Consider the following 12,443-nt stretch of genomic DNA (forward strand, 5'->3'; position numbering starts at 1 on the left):
GAGACCTTTGCCCCAGTGGCAAGGCTAGAGGCTATTAGAATTTTATGCGCTTATGCAAGCTATATGAACTTTAAACTGTTTCAAATGGATGTTAAGAGTGCGTTCCTTAATGGAGTTATAAATGAGGAAGTTTATGTTAATCAACCTCCCGGGTTTGAGGATCCTAAATTCCCAAACCACGTTTATAAACTCAAAAAGGCTCTGTACGACCTCAAGCAAGCACCACGTGCTTGGTATAAGAGGCTGACTAGTTTCCTGCTGACTAGAAACTATGTCAGGGGCAAAGCTGATACAACCTTATTCATTAAGAGAAAGGGTAAATATACCCTGCTGGCTCAAATATATGTTGATGATATTATTTTCGGTGCTACTAATGAGTCAATGTGCAAGGAATTTAGCAAGCAAATGCAGACTGAGTTTGAAATGTCTATGATGGGAGAACTCAACTTCTTCCTTGGACTTCAAATCAAACAAGGGAAAAATGACATCTTCATCAGTCAAGCTAAATATGCCAAGGAGATATTGAAGAAATATGATCTTGAAAATTGCAAACCAATATCCACTCCTATGGGCACTGACACTGTCCTCTGCGCTGACGAGAATGGTAAGTCGGTAGACAGCAAATTGTATCGAGGTATGATAGGCTCTCTACTTTACTTAACAGCAAGTAGACCAGACATTCAGTTCTCAGTATCCTACTGTGCTAGATATCAATCTAACCCTAAGGAATCTCATTACATAGCTGTAAAAAGAATCCTTAGATATTTGCAAAGCTCGGTGAACGCATGTTTATGGTATCCCAACACTCATGGTTTCACACTTGTTGGATACACTGACGCTGACTACGGACGAGACAAGCTTGAACGAAAAAGCACCTCTGGAGGATGTCACTTCTTAGGAAGCTGTCTTGTATCCTGGTTCAGCAAGAAGCAGGCGTCAGTAGCCTTGTCTACCACTGAAGCTGAGTACATTGCTGCTGGACACTGTGTTGCTCAAGTCCTATGGATTAAGCAACAGCTTGAAGACTATGGTGTTCAAACAAAGACGATTAAGGTCAAATGTGACAGCAAAAGTGCAATTGATCTATCCAAGAACCCAATTCAACACAGCATGATGAAGCATGTCAGCATAAGACATCGCTTCATTAGAGACCATGTACTCAAGGGTGAGATAAAGCTGACCTATGTCCCAACGGATGAGTAGCTTGCGGATATCTTCACAAAGCCACTGGCTCGTGAGCAGTTCAGCATACTGAGAGAAGCCATTGGTATGTTTAATCCTCTTCAGTAAATTCCAGCTCTTAATATATATTCATGCTGAGTGAATTAACATGCTGAGTGATCTATTATTTGCTGACTGAATAGATGTATGCTGAGTGATTAATGCTAAATGAATGAATATCACATACTGAGCAAACATTGGCACCGAGTAGTTATATCAAACTGAGAAATCATCCGTTTACATAAAACTGACCACTCAGAATATAAAACGCTTAGTATTCTAAACGCTGAGTATAAGATCTGTTGCATTTAATGCTAGAGCACGCGAATAGCCACCTAGGATGACGTATGCGCCGAATGTGTCATAAAAGCCAGGATCATTATCGGTTGACAATCCCAAGGCAAAACTGACACATGGATTCGATAAGATCCACTTTTCACCGCTATAAATAATGGGCAAATCCCCATTTTTATCTTTTTACACTTACTGAATCCTCTGGCATAAGCATTCTCTCTCTAAAAACTCTTAAAACTTCCCAATCTCTCTCTGAAGCTATGACTAAGGTTTCCGTGAACATCTCCGGTGCCGGTCACCCTAAGACCAGTTCCGATGAACCATCTAGGCAAACTACTTCGCCTCAAACGACTAAGGCCACTACACCGAGTAAAGGCAAAGCTGGCCAAGCTACCTCCTCTAAGGGAAAACCGACCAAAGTCAGAACCTACACTAAGGTGTTTGCAGACGTAAGAGAATGCGAGATAGACTTCTCAAGATGATTCTCTGAGGCTTTTGTAACAACCGAGCAACCATTCTGTGAATGGATATCGAAGAATGGCTGGACCGAGTTGTTCTCCATTAGAGATCCCAATTACACTGACCTTGTAAGGGAATTCTACCATAACTTGCGAGTTGCTAACGATAACCAGGACTATCTGGTAACCGTGGTAAAGGAGAAAACAATCTTTATCAACCCTACCTATCTTGCCAATTTGCTAAAACTGAAGAATGAGAGAACCAAGATGAGGAGAACTGGTGATCATGAAGGAACTGGGTATGTAGCCACCTTCTGCAAACCCCCTGGCCATTCTGGAGAAATCTCAAGTTCTTCAATGGGTCAGCACCAAAAGATGGCACACTATCTGCTGACCAATTACATTTACCCCAAGATTAATTGCACCAGCTCAGCGACAAATTTCGAGCAATGCTTCATATGGAATATGCTGACCTATAAGCCCATCAATATGCCAGTTTTCTTAATTGCTGGCTTCCAAAGGAGCACTGGAACTCTTAGGCTGGGCTCACTCATAACCAGAATCCTCAAAGACCATCAGATTGATCTATTCGAGGAAACTCAGGCCCAAGGCTCTGAGATCACAGCGGCTGCGCTGTGTGCCTTGAAGTATGACCAACCGATTAAGAAAGGCAAAAATGCTGATGACGCTGATAAGGAGACAACTGTCTCAAAGAAGGGGAAAAGGAAAAAGGCTCCATCTGCCCGAAAAAGGAAAGCTGTTGGGACTCCTTCCAAGAAGGCTGAGCCTCAGGCCAAGAAACTAAAGTCAGCTGCTCAAAAAGGTCAGGAGAGACCTAAGTCAGCTGAGAAGAGAAGCAGGCAAGATGAGCCTGATACTGAGGAAAGAGTAGAAGATGAGCAACCTCTGAAGAAGAAGAAGAAGTCTTCAGAGCTGACCCCTATTGATGCTATCCCCACTGACATCATTGTTCCTGGTGATTCTCACTTCACACAGTGTCAATGAACTAAAGCTGAGCATCAAGCAGATGATGTGGAACTGGATGATCACTTCATCACTCAGGTGGAAGAAGAATTAGATAACGAAGATCAGGATGATGAGGAAGAAGAAGACGAAAAAGACAGTGATCAGGATGACGCTGAGGAAACAGCGAGTGAAGAGGAAGCTGCTGACCCAACTAACACTGAGTTGGCGGCAGATGAAGTACAAGTACAAGCTAAACAGCCCAATGCTGATCAAGAAGAGACTTCTCCTTCTCACTCAAGAGAATCTATCCAAGCTGATCCCACTCCTCCTCGCAGAAGAAGATTAGTAAAGGCAAGTCAGAAAACGGTCATTGACCTCCCTATTCAAAAGCCGACTAAAGATCCTTCTTCTCTTAAGCTGAAGTTTTTCAGTAAGCAAACCCCTTCTTCTCAACGAGTTTCTCTTGAAAAGCAAGCCTCTGTTTCTTCACAAAAGGAACAAGCCGACTTGAATGCTTCTGCTAACTCTACAAGCCAAATCGAGCAAGTTCTCATCAATATTGCTACTCTAAGCACTGTGCTGACTCAGAACATTCCTGCCCCCGTCAGCACTGACTCTATTAGGGTTACTACTTCACCAACCATAGCTCCTGCTGATCAACAATCTCTTCCAGAACACCAAGTGCAGACTGAAAACTCCCTTCCAGTCACTGACCACGTCATAACTCTGACTCCTCCACAAACTGGTCATACTGAGGAAACTAGGCAACATGATGAAGAATCCCTCAGCTATCTGCATGCCACCGAGTCTGGTAGAAAACTCCTCAACTCGGTGCAGTCATTAATTAAGGACATTCATCAAACTGCTGAACCTACTGCTGGGTCTAGTAACAATGCATCAACTCAGTTGTCCCAAGTCACTCAGCTCTTAAATGAGGTTAAAGGACTGAAGGATCTGCTAAGTGATATGATTTCAATTCAATCACATCAGCCCAAACAGGACTCAATAACTAAGCTGGCTGAGCTCCAACTGACAACTGTTCAACATCTTAACACGCTTCAAGGCCAATTCCGGACCCTATCAGCTGCGAATACTCAGTATGCAACTTCTGATGAAGTTAAGATGCTCTTTGCCCAGCTTCACACTGAGCAAATCAAGACCAACAATCAGCTGGCCTCCTACTCCCAATGCTCGGTGGAGCAAATAAGCGAAGCAGTTCGTCTGCTGAACTTAAATAAACAAGAGATGGACACTGATCAGATGAAGCAGAATGAGATTCTGGTCACTACCCAAAGGACCTTCACACATGTGCGTCATAATAATATCCAGCGCCAATACTATGACTCAGCCCTGTTGAAGACGTTTCATCAAATGTTTGTTGTGCTGTCAGATACAATTACTTGGGTAGGTAAGTCTCAAGCCTACATCGTGAGCTTACTCAGCGCCGCTGAACTAGGTATACCTAAAGATGTCTTGGATGAAGGCGTTATTGTTTTCGACGGCATCAATGAAAGTGCCGATAAACTAAAGGAGCTGTCCGGTGTACTGACCGCCGCAGTCTTAACCGACTCCTTCAGGATTCCTGCTCCTCCCGATGCTGACAAAACGAGGGAGAAAGAATAAGCTAGAACTCAGCAGGAGGCTCCTAGAAGCAGTCAGTCTAAGCAAAAGAAAAAGAAGTAGAAATCGGCTAGCTTAGTTTTGTACTTAGTCTGTAGTCTCTATGTTCTTTTATGCTCATCTTTTGCTATGTATGCTGACTACTTTACTTCAATACAATACTTGCATCTTTTATCCTAACTTGAGTTATTTCATACGATGTTGAGTATTATGTTATTATGTATCTTCAATTACATCAACTGTGTTTACTGTCTATAATACTTGTTGATTGTATCCCATGCTGATCAAATGTTTGACATTGTCCTGTATGTTTATAAAACACTGTCTAATAAGACCCATTGAACAAAACAACTAGTCAGCGCTCTCTGAATGATAAACCTTCCGCTTAATACTGAGTAAAATAGAATATGTTCCATGAGCTGACCTATATCTGAAAACTGACCTTAGACTTACTCGATTAAACCTTAAAATGTTTGGAGTAAAACTAAGTCAGTAGCTCAACCGTGACGGGGGAGTTTGCTAAGTAATAATAGGTCAACTATCATGGGGGAGCTCAACACTGAGTTCCTCGCTGAATAGTTTTGCCAACATCAAAATGGGGGAGTTTGTTGAAACACCTTTCCACATGATTTTGATTTGACAAAATTATTTAAATAAAATTTAAGGGTAAATTCCAAAAAAAAACCCCTGTGGTTTGATGTTGTTCCAAAAAAACCCTTGTGGTTTGGTTTTACAAAAAAAAAGGACCGTGGTTTCGCCGTTACCCGAAAAACGGAAAATGACTTAACACCGTTAAAAATGCTGACGTGGCAAGGGGTAGAGTTGGAAAAATATTTTTTTTATTTTTTCTTTTTCTTTTTCTTTTTCTTCTTCTTCCTCTCCTCCTTTTCTTCTCCTCCTCCTCCTCCTCCTTCTTCTTCTTCTTCTTCTTCTTCTTCTTCTTCTTCTCTTTTTTCTTTTCTTCTTCTTTTTTCTTCTTCTTCCTCTCTCTCTTCTCTTCTTCTTCTTTTTTTCTATCTTTTTTTTTCTTTTTTTTAATTTCCAGAATTCTAGAAAATTCCAGAATTCTGGAACAGAATTCTGGAAAAGGAGACAGTGATGAGCGTTCAGTTCAAATTGAATCGCCTTCGCGTAAGGCTCCACCGACCGACCCTAAACGAGAAAGTGATGAGCGTTCAGTTCCAATCGAATCGCCTAGCGTTCAGTTCAAATCGAATCGCCTTCACCTAAACGAGAAGCTTACCGGAAAGAAACTTATTTGGTCGATTGACTGATAACGAGAAAGAGACTCAAGCTACTGGTCCGGTCGAGTAACGCGGTAAACTCATTGCTTCCTCTCTTTTCAAAGCTTGTGGTCCGGCGGAAAAATAGAAGTCATCTGTATCAAGTGATACGTGAATTGCAGGAAGTTCAAGATCGCATCAAGGAAAGCGGTGAAAGATAGAATCCATTCTTCTCCAAAGAATTCTATTATTACGAAGTCAATTCAAGTTTGGGAATCAATAAAACAGGAAAAGAAGGGTTTCTGGAAAATTCCAGAATTCTGGAAAATTTCCAGAATTATGGAAATTTTCCAGAATTCTGAAAATTAAAATAAAAATAGAAGAAGAAGAGGAGAGGAGGAAGAAGAAGAAGAAGAAGAAGAAGAAGAGAGGAAGAAGAAGAGAAGAGAGGAAGAAGGAGAAGAAGAGGAAGAAGAAGAAGAAGAGGAGGAGAGGAAGAAGGAGAAGAAGAAAAAGAAAAAAGAAAAATAAAAAAAATAAAAAAAATATTTTTCCAACTCTACCCCTTGCCACATCAGCAACTTTAACACTGTTAAGCCAATTTCTGTTTTTCGGGTAACGGTGAAACCACGGTCCTTTTTTTTTGTAAAACCAAACCACAAGGGTTTTTTTGGAACAACATTAAACCACAGGGGTTTTTTTTGGAATTTACCCTAAAATTAAATATATTCTAAACACGCTAAGTTTAAATGTTTTGATTTATTTAACTAATGTGTTTGTTCAATGTTGAGTTATATTGTTTATAAGACATAAAGACTAAAAGGGTTAAAGCCCATACGGAAGTCAAAGCCCAAGTCAAACAGATCAAGACAACTCGGCCCGCGTGTGCAAAACGTTGTCGTTATAATCAAAACGCAACTCAGCAAAAGAAGGATCTAGAAGACCTTCGTTGAACAACTTCGGAATGAAGCTGCTGAGTTGAATCGACAAAGAGTACAAGACAGCAGCTGAGCAAGAATAACTTCCAGACAAAGTGTTTCCACTTAGGGTAAAGTTCAGAAGACACAGGACGCTGTCTAATTAACCTTACCATAAATGGAGAGACATTCTGCCGAGCTGACTAAAAGCTGACCGAGGACAGAAGATACTCAAATCTGATTGGCCGAGAGCTCTGAGCAAGACAGAGTGACAACGACAGGAAGCCGTTTCCCTCCAACGGTTATTTCGAAATCCGAAATGACTGATGTCTCAGACGTCTCTATAAATAGTGCCCTTTAGTTTCTTCACTTCTACACAGAACATTATCAAGCCATTATGCTTTTCTCATGCTCATAAAATGGAATATCATTCACCTCAAATGGATAGATATGTACTTCAGTTCCTCTGCCTTCTGTAACATGACCCATAATTGATCTTATGTCTTTATCACCTTCAACTAACATTAAGCCATCAGACAAAGACTTCCCCAACTCTAAGTAATATAGATGTTGAATGTCCTTACACCCTAAATCATCAATGTATCTGTCTTTTATGTCTTTATAGCTGAGAAAATCTATGTCAAACCTGAATTCAATATCCACATTACCACCAATGTAATGCCTTGTGGGCATTAGTATCCACTTGCCACCAAAGTGCAGGTATAAATCACAGCAAGTTGTCATTCTGCAAATTATTAATAATAAAATTAATTTGTGAGCCAATAATCTGCATATGCACTGAACTAGGCTCAAATAAGAATTTTCATCAGGTCCAAATGAAGTTAAATGCATTTCAACTAAATGCATAATAACACCTTGAGAGGAAACACGGTGCACAAATGGCTTATATATGTAAAATTGGTACCACTAACTATCTTTACAAACAAAGTAACCATTAAAAAATGTGAACAAAGACAACTCACTAAAAGATAACTACATTCTTAGACTCATTAGAGTAATATCACACATCTGTAAATGACACGTATAGAGACAAATGACCTACTTCTATGCTAATCTTTTTTATATGAGATAAAAAATGTTATTATATTCAACCTGAATCCTTGCACATAAGAAAAAAAAAGTTAAGAAAGTTACCTTTGTTATTACTTGGTGGCTGCACAAATAAAAAAACCAGAATGCTTGAGTTCCTTTCAGTTCAATATCATCATTTACGATCCAGAAATGCTTGCTATTATATAGATAGAGGTCTTTTTCTCCAGCAAAAATCAAAGTGAATGGCAGGAAAAAAGAACCGAATCAAAGTGAAGTGAAAAAACCAAGAAGTGAAATAAACTATATTAGGGTTCCTGGGTTTTCGAATAATAGATTTGGGTGAAAATTTTAGATTTGTGAATTCTATGGCTTTACACTTAATCACATTAGTTCAATCTTCATGGAGGTACAAGAAAGAAGAAGCATATTCACCTGGATGCTTGAATCAACAAAGTCCATTCAAAATCCATTGCTTAACACAGAAGATGAAAGAGTGGGGGTACAATTGACATTTGATTAATTTATATCCCTATGAGTCGGCAAACGGCAATCACTATAAGTAACGGTGTAAATTAAGATTTGTTAGTATGGGTAAAATTGAACCAATAGGTTAACCATAGGTCCTTAATTGTACCATTTTAGACCTTAAGGGTATTATTGCTCTTGGCTGTCTATCTTAAGGGTATTTTTGAACCTTATCCCTAAATTAATTAGCAGTGTAATTGATCATTTTCAATGCCTTATTTTTCGTTTTCTTTTCTACTTTTAATTAGATGATAATAGAAGTTTTTATATATATATAAAAATACTTATAACTTTATTGGATTAAAACAGAATAATTATAACCAGAAAATAAACTTAAGAAATCAAATCTTACGAAATCTACAAAGCGACTAAAACCAGTGCACAAAGCAAAAAAAAAAAAAGTCATAAAAACATAAAACAACAATAAAACATAGCTACTAGACCAGAGATGAAGTATGAAAAAAAAACAATAATTAGGTTGATTAACTAGTCAAGGTTAATTGCAACTTTATTTAGAGATCTATACAATGACTTCAAGTTTTCCCCTGATATGAACTTTATATGTTCATAATTTGTTCAAAGTTTAGTATTTCATTTTGATAATTTGAGTGTTTATTATGTGATTTGTTAGTGTTTTATCCTTGTTTTAGTGTTATGTTTTGTATAGGAAAATTGTCAAATAGATGCATGAACATTCACATTTTGAGATGAAAATCAGCTGAAACGCGCCCGCAGAAAAAAGCACGCTCATTGGATTAAAGAGGCTTGGATTGCAGGAATTTCCAAAACGCGCTCGCGGAAAATAACACGCCCGCGGAATTTTCCAAAATTGCTGTAAAGTTATGTCTCTTTGTCAAAAGTCACATTCTTCCATCCAAAAGACATGTCTATCTAGAGTGGTGTTTCAAGGGGTGTCTCTACATTTAAAAGAACATAATTGCTGGATGTTTTGAGGATGACAAAATTACTTGAAGAAGAACACAAGAGATCAGAAAAAAAAAGAGACTTGAAGATCAATTGCATGTTTAAAGCATTTTGAAGAGAAGTTAAAGATCAAGAAGAAAGAAGACAGTAATGTAAAAAGGATAGAGAGATCATCCTTCACTATTCTCCTTCTTCTTTACTTCTTGTATTTACAATTACATTCTATATGTTTTTACATTTAAGGATGATAATTACTATCTACTTTAGTTTGTTCAATTGACTTAGTTTAATCTAACTTACAATATTCTTATCATAATACATGTCTCAGTTAAGATCTTAATTATTCTTTATAGTTAGGAATATGATCGAGAGACAATTCCTTAACGAAATTTATGAAAGAATTGATTATCTTTTATCACTAGAGAGATCAGGATAAAAAGATAGTTGTCGTATGTTGATTATTGAATTAGTAATGTTTATGATTGTTTAGTTGATTCAACAAGTGAGAACTGAGAATTAATATCATCATTTTATATTACTAAGTACTCTAATTTATGTCGAGAGAGTAGATTAGAATTATTTACAACCTAACTTGTAATCGTTAGATTGAATAAGTATAATTAAGCAAATCATTAAGTTTTTATCATCTGTCTCTGACTTGTTATTCAAATGCATATTTAAGTTTGATCTTTAGATTCAAGTAATTAGATTAGTTTTAGTTGGATAATTAACAACATTCTTATATTTTATTTCTGTAAACAAAAGAAACGGATTAAATGATAGTGAGTAATAATTTTGTTCCTCGAGGGATCGACATCTTTTATTACTACAAGGAAACCATATACTTGCGGAAATTTCCTCAACAAGTTTTTGGCGCCGTTGCCGGGGAGCAATTCTGTTTATTGCCATTATTTTACTTAGTCTAACTTTTGGATTACAGTCATTTTTTTTATTTACTGATTTTTTTTTTCTTTTCAATTTTGCAGATTTTTTTTAATTCAAGTACATGCCTAGGACAAGAAGTTCCAAGGAAAAGCTTGAAACATTTATCCCAGAGATTGAAAATTTTTATAAACAGAAAAGAAAAACAAAAAAATTGAAAGACAAGATGGCAAATCTACCCGAGCAAAGACTTATGGATTATGCCATTCCAGCAGTGAATGGGGCGCAACAAGGAGTGGTTCGTCCGACGGTTAATGCAAATCAATTTGAAATAAAACCAGCTTTGCTTCAAATGATGCAAAATTGTATCCAATTTTATGGTTTGCCAAATGAAAATCCAAACTCTCATTTAGCAAATTTTTTTGAGATATGTGATACATTTAAAATTAATAATGTTCCTGCCGAAGCAATTAAGCTTCGGCTTTTTCCATTTACTTTAAAGGATAAAGCCAAAGCTTGGTTAAATTCATTACCACCAGGATCCATTACAACTTGGGATCAATTGGCACAATCATTTTTATCCAAGTATTTTCCTTTGGCAAAAACAGCCAAGTTGATAAAGGAAATTACTACATTTACACAATTTGATTCTGAATCATTATATGAAGCATGGGAACGTTTTAAGGATTTGCAGCGGAGTTGCCCCCATCATAACCTTCCAAGAGAGTTACTTATGCAGACTTTCTACAATGGAGTTAATCTAGCCACCAGAACCACTATTGATTCAGCATCCGGAGGATCACTTATGAGGAAAACTACTACTGATGCCTATGATTTATTGGAAGAAATGGCTACTAACAATTGCATGTGGCCAAGTGAGAGAGCAAAGGAATCATCTTCTCAGCCTATGAAAGGAATTATTACTACTGACCCAATGACTGTTTTGCAGGCACAAATTTCAGCATTAACCAATAAGATTGAGAAAATGAGTATGGGTAATCAACCAACTTGTACAGTGTGTGGACAAAGTGGACATTATGAACTTGAATGTCCCTTGGGACAACCAAGTACAGAGGAGCAAGTTAATTATGTCCAAGGACAAGCACGGGGAAATCCATATCCTAATAATTACAGTTCTGGTTGGAGGCCTAATCAAAATTAATGCATAGGATTCATATGGAAGAAAAACACCAACCTAAAGCGGATAGGCAAAGAAGACTAAATCCAAACATGAAGGAAGTAGTTAAGAAAGAAATAATTAAACTACTTGATGCTGGCATAATATATCCCATATCAGATAGTGAATGACTTAGTCCAGTGCAGTGTGTACCAAAAAAAGGTGGGATCACAGTTGTAAAAAATGATAAAGGAGAGTTGATATCTACACGAACCACGACTAGATGGAGGGTTTGTATAGATTATAGAAAATTAAACTCAGCAACTAGGAAAGACCATTTTCCCTTACCATTTATTGACCAAATGCTAGAACGAATTGCTGGTCATGCATTTTATTGTTTCTTAGATGGATTTTCTGGATACTTCCAAATCTTTATATATCCAACTGACCAAGAAAAAACAACATTTACATGTCCCTACGGTACCTTTGCCTATAGGAGAATGCCGTTTGGATTATGTAATGCACCAGCAACTTTTCAAAGGTGCATGACTTCAATATTTGGGGATATGATAGAGCATATTATGGAGGTGTTTATGGATGATTTTTCTGTCTATGGTGATTCATTTGACTCATGTTTGTCTAATTTAGATAAAGTATTGGCTAGGTGTGAAGAATCCAATTTGGTCCTTAATTGGGAAAAATGCCATTTTATGGTTGAAGAAGGGATTGTGTTGGGACATAAAATATCAACCAAAGGCATAGAAGTTGATAGGGCTAAAACAGAGATGATAGAACGATTACCCCCACCTAATTCAGTAAAAGGTATCAGATCATTCCTAGGACATGCCAGATTTTATAGGAGATTCATTAAAAACTTCTCTTTAATAGCAAAACCATTAACAAATCTCTTGGTGAAAGATGCTAAATTTGATTTTGGAGATGATTGTTTGAAGGCTTTTGAGACTTTAAAAAATGCCTTAGTAAGTGCACCTATAATCACAACTCCGGATTGGAATTTACCTTTTGAGATAATGTGTGATGCTAGTGATCTAGCCATAGGGTGTGTTTTAGGCCAAAGAAGAGAGAACAGATTACATGTCATTTCTTATGCAAGTCATGCTTTAACAGGTGCTCAATTAAACTACACAACTACAGAAAAAGAAATGCTTGCTGTAGTATATGCGTGTGATAAGTTTAGGTCATATTTATTGGGTTCTAAAGTGATCATATTTACTGACCAAGC

At 37.5% G+C, this 12,443-nt stretch overlaps 1 non-coding gene across 1 annotated transcript; it reads right to left on the reverse strand.

Moving 5' to 3' along the window:
• Nucleotides 1-10,693: 10,693 nt before the first annotated feature.
• Nucleotides 10,694-10,800, reverse strand: LOC136224981 (small nucleolar RNA R71). The gene has a single exon (XR_010686723.1). It is a non-coding gene; the product is annotated as a small nucleolar RNA R71 (small nucleolar RNA).
• Between the last annotated feature and the right edge of the window lie 1,643 nt (nt 10,801-12,443).

This window comes from Euphorbia lathyris, chromosome 3, assembly GCF_963576675.1.
Source record: "Euphorbia lathyris chromosome 3, ddEupLath1.1, whole genome shotgun sequence".
Taxonomy (NCBI): domain Eukaryota; kingdom Viridiplantae; phylum Streptophyta; class Magnoliopsida; order Malpighiales; family Euphorbiaceae; genus Euphorbia; species Euphorbia lathyris.